Consider the following 19,892-nt stretch of genomic DNA (forward strand, 5'->3'; position numbering starts at 1 on the left):
GATAAATAGATCAGAGACAAGGAAGAGACTTTAGTGTGGGCAGGACGCATGTTCCTGTACGTTTGTGGGTGCTCACGCTGTAAGTCAGAGGACCATCTGTGTGTTGGTTCTCACATTCCGTGCTGTTTGAGATGCTCTCTTTGTGTTTTCTCCACTAGGCTAGCTGTCCCTCGTCTTCTCGAGAGTCTCTTATCTCTGTCTCATCTCACCATGGAAGGAACAGCACTATGGATACATGCCACCATGCTCAGCTTCCTTAGGGTCTGTGGATTCAAACTCTGGTCCTTATCTCCACACAGCAGGGGCTTTTACCCACTGAGATAAGTCCCCAGCACCATAAACAATATTTTCTTACATGGCTTCCTCACTGAATTAGTGTTTCAGTCCATCACCATTACACTTTACAACAATCCTCCCTCTGTCCCCTAATAAACTGTTTTGTTTGTGTGTGTGTGTGTGATTTTAATTTCTTTTAATTTGTTAGCCTTTTGTTTTTATTTTCCTCCTCCCTCCCATTTTAATATATTTTTTATTTATTACAATTTATTCACTTTGTACCCCAGCTGTAGCCCCCTCTTTCATTCCCTCCCAATCCTGTCCTCTCTCCCTCCCTCCCTCGTCTCCCCCTAGGCCCCTCCCCCAGCCCACTGATAGGGGAGGACCTCCTCCCCTTCCATCAGACCTTGACCTATCAGGTCTCATCAGGACTGGCTTCATTGTCTTCCTCTGTGGCCTGGCAAGGCTGTCTGCCCCTCAGGGCGAGATGTATGGTGTATGTTTTTTAAATAAAGAGAGTAAAACTGGTGCTTACTAATTCATCACTGCACTAACACACTTTGAACACAGTGCAGAGATTTCAAAAGAATCTTGATTCTTTATTTCAGATTTTTGCTTTGCTCCTTCATTGGACCAGTGATTCACTCTTCACATTCTATGTAACTCAGAAATGAGACCTTTGGGGTTGACTCACAGTTTATGTAAAACGAAAGTGCTGACTCACAAGCTAGAGTGCTCACTCCATTGCTTCCCTCAGAGCAACCGCTAAGCTGTTTGTCATAATGTCTTTTCATAACCTTTCTGAGGTTTGCAGACAGAGCATAGGTAGAGGGTGGAGCAAGTTCAGATGGGTCACAAGAGCGGAGAGACAACGAAGAAGCCTGGTGAGTTGTTTCTGAGGCGAGCTTCAGGCTAAGTGTATTTCCTGTCTTTGATGACATTTACTGGATTACCAGTAGCTCTTTGTCTTGCATGCTTGCAGGAAAGAACTGTGTGAGATGCAGCTCTGAGTCCCCACCCAAACTCATTTAATACAGCCTTGGTGACTGTATTAAAGGGAGTGAATTAATGAAACAACATATATGATTAGTTATTACTTTGGAAAAAATAGGTTAAATTAATTGAGGTATAGCTATGATTGCTGAATAAATCCACTTTATTATACAGACACTTAAAAAATAAGAAAAGGAAGAAAATTAGTAATGAGAAAGATGACAGAAGGATGAAGTAGGGTGTGTAAAAGTCAATCATCAAATAAAGAGAAGGGGAGAACTTGGAAAGTGGGTGGGGATTTGATTTATACTGGGGATAAAGCAAGAGCTATAAAAGACATTAAAGTGTTACAGAAATCAGCCAGTAAACAGCCAAGATTGTAGTCAAGTGGCTTCCTGCCCGAGGAGCAGGATGTTGTAAGACTGTAGTACAGTAAACTGTAGAGTTTCTCAGAGGGAAGCTGCTCTCTCAGTAAGGAAGCGCCATTATTACATAGTATTATTTTCCTTTCATGTTGGGCGGATCTCCTAGTGACAGTTGGAGATTCCGTTTGGCCAAATCACTCCCATATGTTACATAATGCTGCTGCTGATTAAAATCCTGCAGAAGATTCGGCTGTATCTGGAACAATAGCAGTCTGAATTCTATTTTTCAGTCTTCTGGGGAAGCAAAGATAATCAAATTTCTCCCTCAGCAACTTTGGGGCGAAGCCATTTGCTGAGATGACAATGGATGTGGGTTGCACACCTCTAGCTCGTACACCTGCTGCCTGTTAATCACACATTTCTGCTGTATTGTGAGGGTTTTCTTCCTGTTCTTAGTCACATTTTTTAGGACCCTGCCATCTAAAGCCATGTGTACTTCCAAAATAAACTAGTTATAGGAACATGTATGAAAAATTAAGGAGATCTGTAGGGAGACAAAGTTTCTGGGTGATATAAGGAAATACACGATCTTTAATCAAAAATCTGGGCTCCAATACATTTAAAATTTTTTTCAGTATGTGGTTTGGACAAGTCATTTAAGCCCTCAGAGCTTTGATTTTTTTTTTTCATCTGTAAAATGAATAATGATATCAACATCAGAGAGGTGCCTGTGGATTAAATTATACAATTTATTTTTGGCTCTTGATTGTGGAAAAATCTAGGTAGTGAGAATTGGAACAAACTTTTGGCAAAAACACATTATTCAAACCCTAGCATTGGGATTTGATTCGAATTTACCATGCCTCCTGGCAACCCAAGAAAATGGTCCTGGGACAACGTGGTCCCCTTTGGAAATTCTGTCTGAAAAACTAGCTATCAAAACAAGAAACTTCGAATGAATGGTTTGTACTGACCGAGAACTAATGACGGGTCTCTTTCTTTGTGGGTAATCAAAAGTCTTATAATGGTCTTTCCACTCCTTCTTTGAGAATCGTGCATCATCGGTACTGTAGGAGGGACTTATCCAATGATCCAAAGGGCAGTTATATGAAATGTAATTTTTAGAAAAAACAGAGTCTTGTCTCTAGACTCTCAGTTTCTAGAATTGCCAGTGGACAGCCACATCTAATCGCCCTTAGTTGACAACTTGAAAGATTTTCTTTTTTTTTTTAATTTTTCATCAATTACACTTTATTCATTCTGCATCCCCCCATAAGCCCCTCCCTCCTCCCCTCCCAATCCCACCCTCCCTCCTCCCTCTGCTTGCATGCCACTCCCCAAGTCCACTAATAGGGGAGGTTCTCCTCTTCAGTTCACATCAAAAGTGGCTGTATTGTCGTCTACTATGGCCTGGTAAGGCTGCTCCCCCCCCAGAGGGAGGTGATCAAAGAGCAGGCCAATCAGATTATGTCAGAGGCAGTCCCTCTTCACATTACTATGTAACCCAATTGGACTCTGAACTGCCCTGGGCTACATCTGTGCAGGGGTTCTGGGTTATCTCCATGAATAGTCCTTGGTTGGAGTATGAGTCTCTGGGAAGTTCCCTGTGTTCAAATTTTCTTGTTCTGTTGCTCTCCTTGTGGAGACCCTGTCCTCTCCAGCTCTTACTATTTCCCAGTTCTTACCTAAAATTCCATTCACCTGCCCAACAGTTGCCCATCCAGCTCACAGAGTTCTAGGCTGCCCAGCCTCCTCCACGATAATCAGAATGAACCTCAGTTTCTTTCCCTACTCTACTGTTAGCAGCTAATGTAGAAAAATGTGTTTTGACTACTTTGATATTTATATTTTATTATTGCTGATAGTAAAAAAATTAGTAAAAATTTTGTGACAACTCCTGTCAACTTCCCCACATCCATCTCTCTTTTTACTCTAAGTATGTGTACATTTGTGTATTTGAGTGCATGTGGCTGCAGGAGAGGATTAGATGATTCTTGTCAAGAAAGGTCATGAGATGAAATTGGGAAAGTGGGGGAAACTGGTTTCTTTTTGACCCTGGTTATTGGGGAAAGGCTGGAACTTTCCTCTGTTCATTAATCCAAAAGAACAGAGATAAGAGTTAAATATTCCCAGAAATAAACCCACACATCTGTGGACACTTGATTTTTGACAAAGAAGCCAAAACCATTCAATGGAAAAAAGACAGCATCTTCAACAAATGGTGCTGGTCCAACTGGATGTCTCCATGCAGAAAAATGAAAATAGATCCATATTTATCACACTGTACAAAACTAAAGTCCAAGTGGATCAAAGACCTGAACATAAAACCAGACACACTAAATTGGTTAGAAGAAAAAGTGAAGAAGAGCCTAAAACTTATTGGCACAGGAGACAACTTCCTGAACAGAACACCAGCAGCACAGGCTCTAAGAGCAACAATCAATAAATGGGACCTCATGAAACTGAAAAGCTTCTGTAAAGCAAAAGACACTGTCATCAAAACAAAACAACAGCCTACAGACTGGAAAAGGATCTTCACCAACCCTATATCTGACAGAGGGCTGATATCCAGAATATAAAGAACTAAAGAAGTTAAAAACCAATAAATCAAGCAATCCGATTAAAAAATGGGGTACAGAGCTAAACAGAAAATTCTCAGTAGAGGAATACAGAATGGCAGAGAAACACTTAAAGAAATGCTCAACGTCCTTAGCCATCAGGGAGATGCAAAACAAAACAATCCTGAGATTTCACCTGACACCCATCAGAATGGCTAAGATCAAAAACTCAAGTGACAACACATGCTGGAGAGGATGTGGAGAAAGGGGAACCCTCCTCCATTGCTGGTGAGAATGCAAACTTGTACAACCACTCTGGAAATCAATCTGGCACTTTCTCAGACAATTAGGAATATTGTTTCCTCAAGATCAAGCTATACCACTCCTAGGCATATATCCAAAAGAGCTCAAGTACACAACAAGGACATTTGCTCAACCATGTTTGTAGCAGCTTTATTCGTAATATCTAGAACCTAGAAACAACCCAGATGTCCCTCAGTGGAGGAATGGATACAGAAATTGTGGTACTTTTACACAATGGAATACTATTCAACAATTAAAAACAAGGAAATCGTGAAATTTTCAGGCAAATGGTGGGACCTAGAAAAGATCATCCTGAGTGACATATCCCAGAAACAGAAAGACACACATGGTATATACTTACTTATATAAACCTATAAGATAGGATAAACATACTGAAATCTATACACCTAAAGAAGATAAATAAGAAAGAGGACCCAGGGTAAGATGATCAATCCTCACTTAGAAAGACAAATGGGATGAACATTGGATGTAGGAGAAAACAAGTAACAGGACAGGAGCCTACCACAAAGGTACTCTGAAAGACTCTACCTAGCAGTGTTTCAAAGCAGATATGAACACTCATAACCAAACCTTCGGCAGAGTGCAGGGAATCATATGAAAGAAGGAGGAGTTAATATGATTTGGAGAGGACAGGCGCTCCACAGGGACCAAATGTATCTGGGCACCGGGGTCTTTTATGAGACTGTTTCTCTAACCAAGGACCATGTATGGATATAACCTAGAACCTCTGCTCGGATGTAGTCCATGGTAGCTCAGTATCCAAATGGGTACCCTAGTAAGGGAACAGGGACTATTTCTGACATGAACTCAATGGCTGGCTCTTTGACCTCCCCTCCACCTGAGGGAGGAGCAGCCCTGCTAGGCCACAGTGGAGCACTTTGCAGCCAGTCCTGAAGATACCTGATAAACCAGGGTCAGATGAAAGGGGAGGAGGTCCTCCCCTATCAGTTGACTTGGAAAAGGGCAGAAAGGAAATGGAGGTGGGAAGGTGGGATTGGGAGGGAATGAGGGAGCAGGATACAGTTGGGATACAAAGTTAATAAACTGTAATATTAAAGAAATAAAAAAATAATAAAATTGTTAAATATTGCTTCCATTATTTTAGCTTAAACACAACCAAAATGTAAACAGATGGAAGGTGAAATCTGGGTTCTTTTTCTGTCTCTCCCATTGTGATGTTAAAGAAATACAAGGTATGGTGACATTGATATTGAATTATCCAATAGAATAGTCAGAGCTCACTACTAAGCACTTGAAATGTTGCTAATCGCTACCAAGGAAATGAATAATGAATATTTTATGCTACTTTGATTGTATTCAGATAGTCAAAATTACATAGGACTGCATTTTTTTTTTTTTTTTTTTTTTTGGAGAAACAGAGAAAGCTTGTCTTCTTCAACAGCATCAGCTACTCCAGATAGACTGGCCTGATTGCTTAGTAGCTCACATGGTAGAAGAGGAGGAACACTGATAGACCACTTATGCTAGGGAGGAACATTACTAAACAAAATGTATAGAACTAGAAAAGATCATCTGGAGTGAGATAACCTAGACCCAGAAAGACATGCATGGCATATGCCCACTTATAAGTGGATATTTGCTGTAAAGTACAGGATAACCATGCTACAATCCATAGACCCAAAGAAGCCAATGAGGATCCAAAGGCAGATGCTGAATCTGACCCAGAACAGGAAGTAAAACAGATATCTGAAGTAGATGGAGAAAGGGAACTGGTGGGAGGGGGGTGGGAATCAGGAGTAGGGAGATCAGGGGTGGGAGCTGTGGGTGGGAGGTCCAGGAGAGAGAACAGAAATTGGTAGGAGGCATCTGTGGGACAGGGGAGGTTCCCGGAAGTCTACGGGGGTTACCCTAGCTGAGACTTCCAGCATCAGGGGTTAAGGAGCCTGAAGTGGCCACCTCGTGTAGCCAGGTGGGACTTCCAGTGGAGGGAGAAGGACACCAACACACCTATAAAACTTTTTACCCCAAATTTGTTTTGTCTACAAGAAGTGTAGGGATAAAGATGGAGCAGAGATTGAGGGAACGGCAAGCCAATGACTGGCCCAACTTGAGGTCCACCCCATGGGAGAGAGCCACCTTTGTCACTAATAAAGATGCTCTGCTTTGCTGTAAGACAGGAGCTTAGCATAACTGTCTTCTGAGAGGCTTCATCCAGCAGCTGATGGAAACAGATTCAGAGACTCACAAACCATAGGCCATGCTGGGGGAGTTCTGGGTAGAGTGGCAGGAAGGATAGAAGGAGCTAGAGGGGTCAAGGACACCACAGAGTCAACTAACCTAGGCCCATGGGGCTCACAGAGACTGAACCACCAACCAAAGAGAGTGTATGGGCTGGACCTAGACTCCCTACACATACATAGCAGACGTGCATCGTGGTGGTCAACATATGGGTTCCCTAACAATGAGGGTAGGGGCTGTCTCTGACTCTGTTGCCTGCCACTGGATCCCTTCCCCCTAATTGGGCTGCTGTGTCAGGCCCCAGTAGGAGAGAATGCACTTACTCCTGCTCTGACTTGAGGTGTCAGGGTAGGGTGATAATCCTTGGGGGCCTCCTCCTCTTCTCTGAGAAAAAGGAGAGGTGGGAATAAGGGAAGAGGGTGTGAGGGAGGAGAGGAAGGAGGGGGTTGGGATCAGGCAATAAGGAGATCAGACAGTAACAATAATATAATAATGAAACAAAACAAAAACTTCGAAGCAGATTTTGTGAGAATCAAATAAGTATAACATGAAGTCATTGCTTTAGACCAAGCTTCTGAGTTAGTTCTCTAGAAATCATGCTACATACCTGCACAGAGCCACTCATACTAAAACTTCACAGGATCACCAAAGTTGTCATTTGTTCTTCTGGGAAATCAGGAGAGAGATAACAACAAAAATTTCCAAATAGGCCATTTTCTAATCACTTTTGTAATGAAAGTTTTTTTCCCCTCACTTTTATCTTCTTAAAGTGCTAATCTAACTATCATGAAAGCAGCAAGTTATTTTTTAAAATTCTGTCTTATTGTTCAGCCTTATACAAGACAAGAAAATTTGTCATGAGCAGTTTGCTTATCGGCTCTTTGTTTCTACTCCCTTCCGTCTTTCTTAGGCTGGGGAACTGCTCTCTCCTGTTCGCCCACTGAAGCATGAACACTCTTTTGAGGGACTTTATGTTGCTGACTTCAGAATTATCAGGAAAATCAAAGCCAGATCTTAGAATTTTTTTTTTCTGTATATTCACATTTTGGCTGTTCCAATGGCATGTCATTTCATAGTATGGATGAAAATTTGTACACAGGAGAATGATTGGAATCCTGTTCCTACACACAGATGCGTTGGCACCTGGAGTCCTGGTCAAGCACTAGCTGTAATCAGGAAGATGAGGAAGACTGTCCTTGCAGCGTAGGTCACAACAGCATGGAGGCACAGGGAAGAGTCACCAAGGGGAAGGAGAGTCTGAGAGCATGGTGGGTGTCACCTGACTCGTGCAGCTGATTTTCAGTTTCATGGTAAAACAACATACTATAGGAAGTGGGTTTTTTTTTTTTGTTTGTTTGTTTTTTGTAATGTAGAAAGCTGAGGAAGAAAAGGAGCAAGTAAACGTAGAAGCCAAATATAGGAAATAATGCTCTACCATGGACATGACAAATTCCTTTAGAACTCTAAAATTCTATTATCTGAAACCTCAGGAATTAGGAAAACTCATTAAAAAAGAATTTTAGAATGTCATACACAAATCTATGGACCAAGATTAATCATCAGCTACTATAAAACAACCTAGCATGTCAATTGTTAAAAGTATGATAATAATTTTGAACCACCTCAATGTACCAAGCTTCCTAAATCTCATATCTTTTATCTCTTATCATCCAGCAACTAAAAAAGCTTAATTTTCAACATGGGCAGGGGCCTCAATTTGTAAGATGTGATTTTTAAATCAGCTGCTTTTATGGGTTAAGGCTATGATGAATCCAGCTTTCCTAAAACTCCTAATTATATAACATTTCCTGTTTTACAGGCATTTCAGTTTTATCTGCCCATTAATTGACCTTAATCGTTGCTTATTAGATAATTACATACTCTTTAAAAAGCCTTCCAATAACAGAATGTTTAAAGTTTGTTCATCTTGTTTTGAGGGGGCTTCATAGAGGATGAGTATAGAAAAAATACTGGCTTAAAATTTGATCTTAGTGTGATGAATATTTATGAGGGGGGAAGACCATAAATATGCTAGGAGGCCAAAGTGTTGTCTAAAGAGAGAGGTCTTTGGTTGCTGAACACTGGGTAGCCATGGTAAAAAGTGATGGGTGGATAGGAGAGTCAATAAACTTTTCAAAAAATTAGTCATCAATAGAGTATATCATTGCCAGTCTAATAACCTCAAGCCTTCCTCTTGCAGATAAACATGAGGAATACAGGTAAACACACTGTGATATGTCTGACCAAGTGTGTGTATTTCCTTCCAGTGATGTTTCTTAAGCGGTTTAAATTAGGTAGGTCTTACTAAGCTGTTTTGGAGATTCTAGTGGAAGCTGATGGAAGCTGAGTAATTAAGAGGCCTGAGAAATGGTATGGGGATGACTAAAGCTTGTTTGGATCGATAATTCTGAAGAGCAACCTGTAGCTGTTAACAAGCCTAAAACCTTGAGGGAAACAATTTTGCAGCTGTAGGCCTCTGGGATTAAGACTACATTATTCTGCAGTGTGTTGGTTTCAGTATTTGAGGGCTGCTACAGTAAAATCCTCAACCCTCCTACCACCTGACACCTAATGGATTCCTTTAGGATTTTGTCACTATATATATATATATATATATAATTTCACTCCTTCCTCAGATAGAAACCTAAAACTGAAGGAAGTGGCTTTGTCCTCTTGACCTCATGGCCCTAAAATCACGTGGGGAAATGAAAAATTGTATGCTTGTGAACAACTCAGAGATCAAGTATGTCTAAGGCTGACTCACACCACGGGGTGCTAACATACGAGCCAGACTCTTAGACCGCAGTTTCTTTTCCTAGATTTGTCAGCTAAGGAAAAACTACAGCAATTGCCATGACTTCTGAAAACCCAAGCTCAGCATTTGAGAGCATTTAGTATTTAGCCAAGTGGCAGAGCAGCAAACTCATTTTGAGTAAGATATTTAAGGAAGTAAGAAGTGCCATATGTCATCAGCTGGCTAGCGACATTTTACTTGCAAATCACACGTTGGGGAGAGCTGCCTGGAAGCAGATGGCTTAACTCTTCAAGGCTACAGACCCCCAAAACTGTCCTTTCCCATTTTGTGTTAAAAAAATCTAATTAAAAGCTTTTTTTTTTCACCATCAAACCCATTTTAAACCCATTTTAAACATTCTCTTATCTCATAGGAAACTGATTTGTGTTTAACAAGTCCGTTGCCCCCCCAACTCTTTTTATTTTCAAGTATTCAAGAAAGCCTTTTCATGGATAATTTATTGAAATCAAACATCCTTAACTTTTAACGTTAAGTCACATGAGATTCAACTTAGGTCAAATATAAGCTATTTATTTACCCTTTAGGACAGTGGTTAGCAAACTTCCAAATGCTTAAACCATTTACTGCAGTTCTTTGTGTTGTGGTGACCCCCAACCATAAAATTATTTTGTTGCTACTTCATAACTGTAATTTTGCTACTGTTATGAATTTGATGTTAATGTCTGTTTCTCCATGGTCTTAGGTTGACCCATTGAAAACATCCTGCTTTTGTGACCTGCAGGTCGAGAAACACTGATTTAAGACCTAAAATGTTCTATATAATGACTAATATACACTTTTTCTACTAATTTGATTTCACTACTTTAGTTTATTTGGTGAAATTTGTGAAAGACGACTCTCTCCAACTAAATAATTGCTACTGCAAACAGAATAGAGTTATAATATTTAATGTTAAAGTCTTCTGTCATATGGTGACACAATTAATGTCAGAGAATAGACATGTGTTTCACAAATTTGTCTGCCATGCCACAGGAGTATGCTAAAGGTTGATTATTCTGTGCCATCTGTTTGTATAAGCCTGAAAAGAAAATAGTCACCCATACGTGCTAAAAGTCCAGAATATTTTGACACAGAAAAGCCACAGCTATATGTTCAATGTTTGTATGAGCTTTTTGGCCATTTGTCTCAAAGAATTTTGCCATTGATGGATTGTTTCTCTTTCATTAATTTTTTTGTATCATAAATTAACATATTATAATTCTGTATATTTACAGGAAGGAAGTCTGGGATACATGGAGAGATCCTGACTCAAGAAACTTAAACCCAAATCAAACTAAAAAGAACCAAAAAAAACCCAACCAAATAAAAAGCCAGATGTTGTGATATTTTATACCATGTGGAATGATTAACTCAAGCTAAGTATCGTGTTCCTCACTTGTAATACTCATCTATTTGTGGTGAGGACATTTGAATATAGAAAATTCAAGAAAAGTAGTTGCTGTATATAAAGCAATAGCTCAGTGCTTTAGATAGTGCTATCTTTCCAATATGCGAAAGAGCTGTAGTTATAATGGCTTTTAAAAAAACCTCAGAACTTAAAACTCTTATTTGCTGGCTTCTAGCTCCTACATAAAAAGCTGAAAAGATCATCATCCCTTTCCCTTCAATAAAGGGACAGAGAATCTGCAAATTCACAGTTGTCCTTGAACTCATCAGAATTGAGACATCCAGGTAAATATGTATATATATATATATATATATATATATATATATATATATATATATATATATAATGGTGTTCACATGAAAAGAGAAAGTGGTATGAGCGTTTTTTTTCCTGAAGTTGATGTTGGTCTCACTAAGATCGCTGCAGAAGAATCCAACTACTTTTTTTTTTTTTTTTGAGAAGGTTCTAAAAACTGGATTTATTTCATGAATGAGTGTAGAGAACTGCAGGAGCTGCAATGGGAGACAAGCATCTTGCCTTTTTTTCCCCACAGATCTTATCAATGCTTTTAAGAGAGCTCAGGAGAAAAATAGGATTGCAGTATTTGTATGGGATGGGCAGTGAAGGACATAGTAGAAAAAGAAAGCAAAAATCCTCATCTACAACTTTCTCCTTTGTCTTCTCTGTGGAGTAAAACATTATTTAAGCTTCTGTAGGAAGTCAAGCACAGAGGTGAAGAAAATAGCCCTTGCCGCCTATGGATGGGGAAGAGAAAGCATGTTGAAGCCAGAGCATCTGGAGCATAGCATAATCACCACAAGGATCATGTCCCATGAACTGGAACCACAGTGCCCACCTCCAGCTGAGGCTGAGCCATAGCTGCAATGGCCATTCTCTCATGCCTCTCCCATCCTGTTCTACTAGGCTAGCAAGTGACTGTGACAGCTGACAGACATGCAAGGATGGAAGAAGGGGCAGTGAAGAGGGAGAGTTTTGCTGTTGTTTTTAGCCAAAAAAACAAACAAACAAACAAACAAAAAAAAACACAGCAGGAAGGTGAAACACTGGGTAGCGCCATGGAGAAAAAAATTATCTGAAACTTTGTATTCCACATGATGCTTAAGACAGCAACAGAGGAATGCCAGAAGGTACCCACAGCAAAAAATGGAGATGAAAGAACAGCAAACTTCCTTGTTGAATAAGCATAAATCTTCATGACAAGAGAGGAAAAGCTGCACATAGGTCCCTATAAAAAATGTTGCACTAATGGTTTTCATCTTCACAAGATACACATGCCCCATTTAAAGTACAATTACACAGAGAATAAAGCAAATTTTAAAATGTTAGCATGGTGAAGAATAAAAATAGTAAAAAGAATTAGTATCACATATGAACTGGATGCTGAGATTATCAGAAAGGGATATTAAGATGACCCAAGCTTGTGAGTAAGAATGGAGAGAAATCTGGATAACACAACTGAATGAAGATTTTCAGCTGAAAGTGTCAAAATGATTCACATGAAGATGGGAGTGGTGAGGCCATTCTCAAACCCAGGCCCCCTGGTGTGTTAGGCAGACTGTCTATGCACTAAACTACAGGCCCTGTATCATGCTGCTGGTCTTCCTGTGATGATAACAGACCAGTGTGCCACTGCCCACATTAGGGAGGTGCAGAGAATCCAAGTGGGCCCTTTGGTATGCTAGCCCAGCACTCTGCCTACTGAGTTTCTCTACAATGTGTAGAATAGTAGCATTTCCTGCTGTACTTTCCAGCTAATTCCCATTTAGCCTTTTATTCTCTGTGGCTTAATCAAATACAGCAGGCAGAATTCCAGCAAGATCTGACCTACATTTTTTTGGATCACTCTCCTCTTTGGGATTGAGAATCCTTACGTCCTAGATATACCCACAGCTTCAATTTTTGTGTGTCCTTTGTCCCACCAGAGACAAAGACACTCTATTTGCTTCTCTGCTGCTTAACAGAAGTCATGGATCTCCTGCTTTAGGCACAAAGGACAGAAATAACTTGTGCTGCCACCTTTCCTGGGAAGATATGAATGAACATCTGTCTACCTCAGAGAGGACATTAATGATAGACTAAAGAGGGCATTCCACCCAATGACAGACCAGAGGAGTAATTTCTCCCTGATCTTTTCTTGGTATTTAGTGGGTTCACAGGGTGACTGACAGGCTGTGGGTCAATGGCTACTTACATAGATGACTCAAAGGCAAAAGCCTCACAGGAAAGCCCACCTCCTCATGGGGAACCCACTTCCAATGACTTAAGGAAGCTGAATCCTAAGTGCTCATCGCCCAACTTGCAGATTGCTCCACTGTAGACGGTTTTTCTCTCAAGCTACTGTTCACAGCTTTTATAAACACGGGGAAGAGCTTTGCGAATCTTGTACCTTTCTGAGCTTTCCAAGTGCCCTAAATGTCATTAGTTCTCTAAGTCATACAAGCCTCCCTCCACCAGGAATGCCTCCATTTGGAGGAAATAGCTACACAATATAGCTAATGGAGTAATTTAATATTTTAGTGTCTGAGGTTCATACCAACCACCCAGAGAACAGGGCTTGCCTTCACACGTAAAGGGTGTGTGTACCTCACTACTCAACTCCACATCTATTCCTATCCTAGGAATTGCCCCAAGACAACAAATGACCAATATATGTCTGTCAGTTCTCTGTGTGCTAGTGTCTCTGTGGTCTGGATGCAGCCATCTTTAAGTCAAAGGTTACTTTATTAACTTTGTGCTTCATCAGATTTCTTAGTTGTTGTTTGAGAGAATTCTTGGTTTTTGCAAGTAACTCCATTTTAGCTGCATCCTTGATGTTCCAACTCCCCCATCTAGAATCACACTGTACTTTTGCCTTTTGTTTTATTTGTATCTATTTTAAAAATGTAAGTTGAAGCCTTCTCTTTTCTGGGGAGGGGTATGGGCAGGGGAGGGTATCTGGGGAAAGGAGAGGTGGCAGGGAACTGGGAGGAGTAGAGGGAGAGGAAGCTGCAGTCAGGATGTATTGTCTGAGAAAAGAAAAAATTAAATAAAGGTAGGCTGAGTAAAATAATATTTTTGGATGATTTTTTTAATACATCTCCAATACCTTGAGAAGTATATGACAACTGGTAGGGACTAATAATGTCAAGTAAACAGCTCAATTCAGAAGACTGAAAACAATAAAAGCACAATTTAAAGATTTTGTTTTCTCTCCAGATGCCTACTGACATATAATTTCCATGTCAGCCCACATATCTGTTGATAAATATTTCTCAGTAAAAGCCTTTCCAAGTTTCAGTCAGTGTTTTCTTTCTTTTTTCTTTTCTTTTTTTTTTTTTTTAAGTACAGGTATGTCTTCAGCTCCAGTTAGAAGGAGATGCATGCATGCTCTTTATGTTTGAAAATGGTTTACGTGTCAGGGTACACACAAAAAGATATAGACTCTTTGTACATGCCTTTTCCTCCTCTTCTTGTACAGCACTGTGATGCTTGCACATTCTTCTTGAGAACAAAACTGTGCTCATTTTACAACTAGCTATGAAGTCACTGGTTATTAGGAAATCTCCCGAGATTTATTTATTTTTCTTGGTGACTTAGTTTTCCTCTGTCTCCACAGCTCTGGGTAGGTTCTTCCATCTCAGCACTTTTGACATTGCCCGTAGTTGCTTGTTGGCATGTCTGCGTTCCTGCCTGACTACTGAGCTCACCTCATTATCCTCTCTGAATTTTTGTGTACTGAGTATATGAGCAGGCACACAGAATATGCTGTCTGGATGCTGTGGTAAGCCTAAAATGTTACCTACCTTTAAAGGGTGTGTGCTCAAGAAAGATACCAACATTAAGCTCTGTAATTTTGGAATTTTAGCTATCAACTTTCTGTTATTACAAGCTATTAGAAAAACAGAAAGACCCACCCAGAGACCCTGAAATATATTCTGTTTATTTTGAGACTTACATACTTGAAATACATCATAGATTTCCTCGGAATCAGCCTTAGCTTTGAGGGCTGCCATCGGCAGGTCAGCATCTTTCTGTTCCTATACCTTCTCTGGCTGTGCTTAGGTTCTGTGCATTTGTTTTCTACCTTTATCTCTGCAGTTACGACAGAAAGAGTTAAGGCCTGGACTAACAGCTGTTTGTCATGCCCCAGACATGCTATGAAACATTAATTTAATATCGTTCTTGCTTCTTTTTTTTTTCCCTGGTAGAACATTATCTGGGAGAGTTGACAATATTCACAATGGAGGAGGAAAGAGATTTAGGAAGTGCCTACTCTAGGCGTTTGCTCTCTATAATAGTGTAATCTGGAGTAAGAGACCTACCTCCTCCCCCCAGATTCCATACAGTCATTTGTAAAATTGAAGTATTTAAACGTTGTTGCCTATTTTGCACGTCTGTCTAACTGAGAAATTTCTTCCCTCAGAGTGGCCTGTAGGCAAGTCTTGGGGGCATCTTCTTGGTAAGTGATTGGTGTGGGATGGTCAAATCCTTTGTGGGTGGAGAAGGTCATTCTGGGTTGGATAAGAAAGCAGGCTGAACAAGCCATGGGGAGCAAAGCAGCAAGCAGCACTCCTTCATGGCTTCTGCTTCAGTTCCTGCCTCTCTCTAGGTTCTTGCTTTAAGTTCCTGACTTCCCTCAGTGATGGAGTGTGATCTGAGTACAGGCTGCAATAATCTCTTTCCTTCCAAGCTGCTTTTGGTCATGTCGTTTACCATAACAAGAGAAAAGTAACTAAGTTAATACTGCACACAAATCACAATAGTATTGGACTACAAACATGTAATAAAGAAAGGTTGCTACTACACATTTTAACATTATTACAGCTCATGCAACAGCATTCCTTGCTCCTAATAGTTCTTCCAAGTGGGACAGAGTTTATACGTTTCTATCCTGGAGAGAAATCTATGGTGGGCCAGGGTGAAACCCCTTCCCTTTCTCTGAGTGAGTGAGGGGTAATTTATTTATTTTATTTTTTTTATTAAATTTTATTTTTCATATTAATTACAGTTTATTCACTTTGTATCCCAGCTGTAGCCCCCTCCTCATTCCCTCCCAACCCTACCCTCCCTCCCTCATCTCCTCCCATGCCCCTCTCCAAGTCCACTGATGGGGGGGTCCTCCTCCCCTTCTATCTGACCTTAGCTTATCAGGTCTCATCAGGACTGGCTGGCTGCATTGTCCTTATCTGTGGCCTGGTAAGGTTGCTCTCCCCTCAGGGGGAGGTAAATTTATTAATAGCATTTAATTCCTATTGTGTGCAGCTTGGTGTCTTCCAGCTTTTAAGATCAGGTTTCCCTACAGGGCATACGATTTTCCCATTCTGCTTTATCAACCTGCTTGTATGAATAAGACTTACAGCAGCCTAGCCATGCTAATGTTGAATTTAGGATGAGATATAAACAATAAGCTGCAATAAGCTTTATGAGTACTGTGATAATTTTTTTCTACATGTGCTTTGTTCTCATCTATTTGTTTTGAGGTTAAAAGATAAAGATAAAAAGGCTCTTTATTGTCCTCCAACTCCTACAAATTTTTTTCCTAAATCACTGGTGTATCCTTCAGCCCCATTAACTTCAGTTATCACCATGAAATTCCTTTACATTATGAGGCTCAGATATTTTTCTCCATATGCTGGCTGCTCTCTTTCCAGAACATGGCCATTGTGCATGCTGGACAACTTCCACAAATGCTTTTGGCTCTGTTCCCATCACAGCTGCCAGGTTGATGTGAAATATCCTGCTACCTAAGATAAACTCTCAGGATTTCCTACTGCCACTTCTACCATTGCCATGGCAGCCAAAGATGACCAGCAATAGGAGATACACGCCTTCTTCAAGGAGTGGAATCTTTCAATTCTTGGATTGTGGCTGGAGCTGGTGAGCTCTGTCCTGCCACAGGTGGTAACCGCCTCTGTCAATATTCAGGATGTGCTATGTCTCATCCTTCTGCATCACAGGAATGCTCATTTCCATCCCCATGTAGATTCTCCCCGACTGGACCTCCTTCTTGAGAGCAGTGTGCCTTTATTAAATATGCCCACAATACTCTTCCTGACAGTGAAATAACCTTCAACTCTAGGTTGAGCTGACAGCTGTTGAAATAAATAGCTCGGTCAGGGATGGTGAAACTGAGAGGAAAAACATATTGTCAGCCATGAAGGAATTTACTGGCACATGTTTTGTGCAAACAGCTGGTACATTTTCAGTTTTGAACTTGGCAGACCTTACATTAAATGTGCTTTGCCAAAAACTATGCTTCATTTGCTTTGTTTTTCTTCACTATCAGTTCAAAAAGAAGGAAAGGTCAAGTGGAAAATGAAAACGGGGTCAATGTGGAGTTGAACCTCTAGGTAACAATACTACTTATTCATCAACATCAGGTGTTTGGGGGATCTTTGTGGCTCTGCATAGGTATGTAGTGTGTGTGTGTGTGTGTGTGTGTGTGTGTGTGTGTTAAACACAAGCTTTAACAGTAGAAAATCATGAACTTAAAGCTTTGGGATGGCTCACTAACACCTGATGAGAATCCTCACTCATCCTTGAGAGAGATGAATCTAAACATGCTGTTTTATAATTTTGCTATGCTGTTTATTTTCTTTTCTTGAATTTTGTATCAAATAACAAACATTCTTTTACAATTATAATTTTCTTTTTTAATTTTAAAATTGAGCAATTGTCATGTTACTGACTAAAAGTACTATTCTTTCTTGAAGTGACTAATTTTGTTGAAACTGTACCTGATGTGCATATAATTCTGGTGGTCCCTTTCACTAAACTGATTTTCTATGCCAGTCTTTCCACTCCATGTCTCTTTTCATTTTACCACTGGTGAAATATAGGTCAATACACATATTGACTGTATCACTCTTTCCTTTTCAAATTTCTGTGGCTGCATAGTTTCTTAGAGTATGAATTACTTACTTTATGTGTAGAAGGAAGGCCTTCCCTCTAGACCTTAAGACTCCAGCCTTTCATCCTAAGATGCCTGTTTATCACTTCTTCCTTGTTTTCCCTCATGGTTCCTCTACAGGAGCCCATGATTACACTTAAATGTGATGTTTGGAGCATATTAATGTCTTTTTGCACTCTAATGCCTATGAGAATTACTTCAGTGTACTTGTATCAGATTTAACTTTTAAGATTACTCCTTCTCACTTGACAGTTAGTTGTGAACTCACTGCAAGAAACACCCCCTTATAAAGTCTGTGGGCACTATTCCTAATTGTCTTAGAATAGTGTTTCCTCAAGACCCAGCTATACCACTGCTAGGTATATACCCAAAGTTTGCTCAAGTATACAAAAGGGATACTTGCTCAACCATGTTTATAGCAGCTTTATTTGTAATAGCCAGAACCTGGAAACAACCCAAATGTCCATCAACAGAAGAATGGATACAGAAATTGTGGTATTTCTACACAATGGAATATTACTCAGCAATCAAAAAGGAGGAAATCATGAAATTTGCAGGCAAATGGTGGGATCTAGAAAAGATCATTCTGAGTGAAATATCCCAGAAGGAGAAAGACAAACACGGTATATACTCACTTATATAGACCTATAAGATATGATAAACCTCTAAGATAAGATATGATATGTATAGGAAATCTATACACCTAAAAAAGATAATCAAGAGAGCAGACATGGGGTAAGGTGATCAATCCTCGTTTAGAAAGACAGATGGGATGTGCATTGAACGTATGACAGGAGTCTACTGAGTGCATCTGAAAGACTCTAACTAGCAGTGTTTTCAAAGCAAAGACTCATGACCAAACCTTTGGCAGAGTACAGGGAATCATAAGAAAGAAGGGGAGTTAGTCTGATGGGGAAAGGATAGGAGCTCCACAAGGACCAAATATATCTGGGCACAGGGTCTTTTCTGAGACTGACATTCAACCAAGGACCATGTATGGATATAACCTAGAACCTCCACTCAGATGTAGCCTGTGGTAGCTCAGTAACCAATTGGTTTCCCAAAGTGAGGGGAAAAAGGACTATTTCTAACAGGAACTCAATGACTGGCTCTTTGGTCTCCCCACCCCCGAAGGGAGGAGCAGTCCTGTTAGGCCACAGAGGAGGGCTTTGCAGCAAGTCCTGAAGATACCTGATAAAATAGGATCAGATGAATGGGGAGGAGGTCCCCCCTATCAGTGGACTTGGAAAGGGAGATGAGGGAGGGAGGGAGGGGCTGGGAGGGAATGAGGGATTGGGACATGGCTGGGATACAGAGTTAATAAAATGTAACTGATAAGAAAAAATAAAATTAAAAAAAATAAAGTCTGTGGGCAAACTCTATATCTCTTTATGTGTTTGGTTTGCCACCTAGGTTAGCAGTTTAGGGAGAGATAGTAACATCACATTTCCAGCGATCAATGTGAAAAGAGGCTGAGGAAACAGATGCTAGACTTCTCCATGACTTCCTTGCTATGACTGTGTTTTTTTCTCTTTATTGTCATCATCGTGGTTCTACATTGTTGCATATTCACTACAGTGTGTGGGTGCTGACTTCCACAGGCAACCATTCTGCCACAATATTCAGACTCAAGCTCCCCCTTATTACTTGAGAGAGTCCCTTGCTCTTATTACCTGAGAGAGTCCCTTTGCTTTCTGGCTGCCCTCATGCTCATTATCTTTAAAACTAAGCACTGTTTGTATTAGGCTGGTCTGTGACCAGTGTGGAGCTCCAACTGGCATTTACAGGAACCCACCATGGTTATTAAAGATTGGGATATACAGACTGGGATTCAAAGTAACTTTCCGGCCTCTCTCTCTCTTTTATGTCTGATGTCCTAATCTCCCTCTATTCAACACAAAGGAATAATTCCACTTTATCTTCATTCCTAATTGCTCTACACAGTGCATCCTGATATCCTTATTTCATAGATGAGGAAACTGAGGCAAAATCAATAGAGCCTAGCACTAAACCCAATTGTTTTGTAAATCAGAGTCAATGTTCTTCACCAAGCAGAGAGTGCCTT

This window comes from Meriones unguiculatus, chromosome 17 (genome assembly GCF_030254825.1).
Source record: "Meriones unguiculatus strain TT.TT164.6M chromosome 17, Bangor_MerUng_6.1, whole genome shotgun sequence".
NCBI lineage: Eukaryota > Metazoa > Chordata > Mammalia > Rodentia > Muridae > Meriones > Meriones unguiculatus.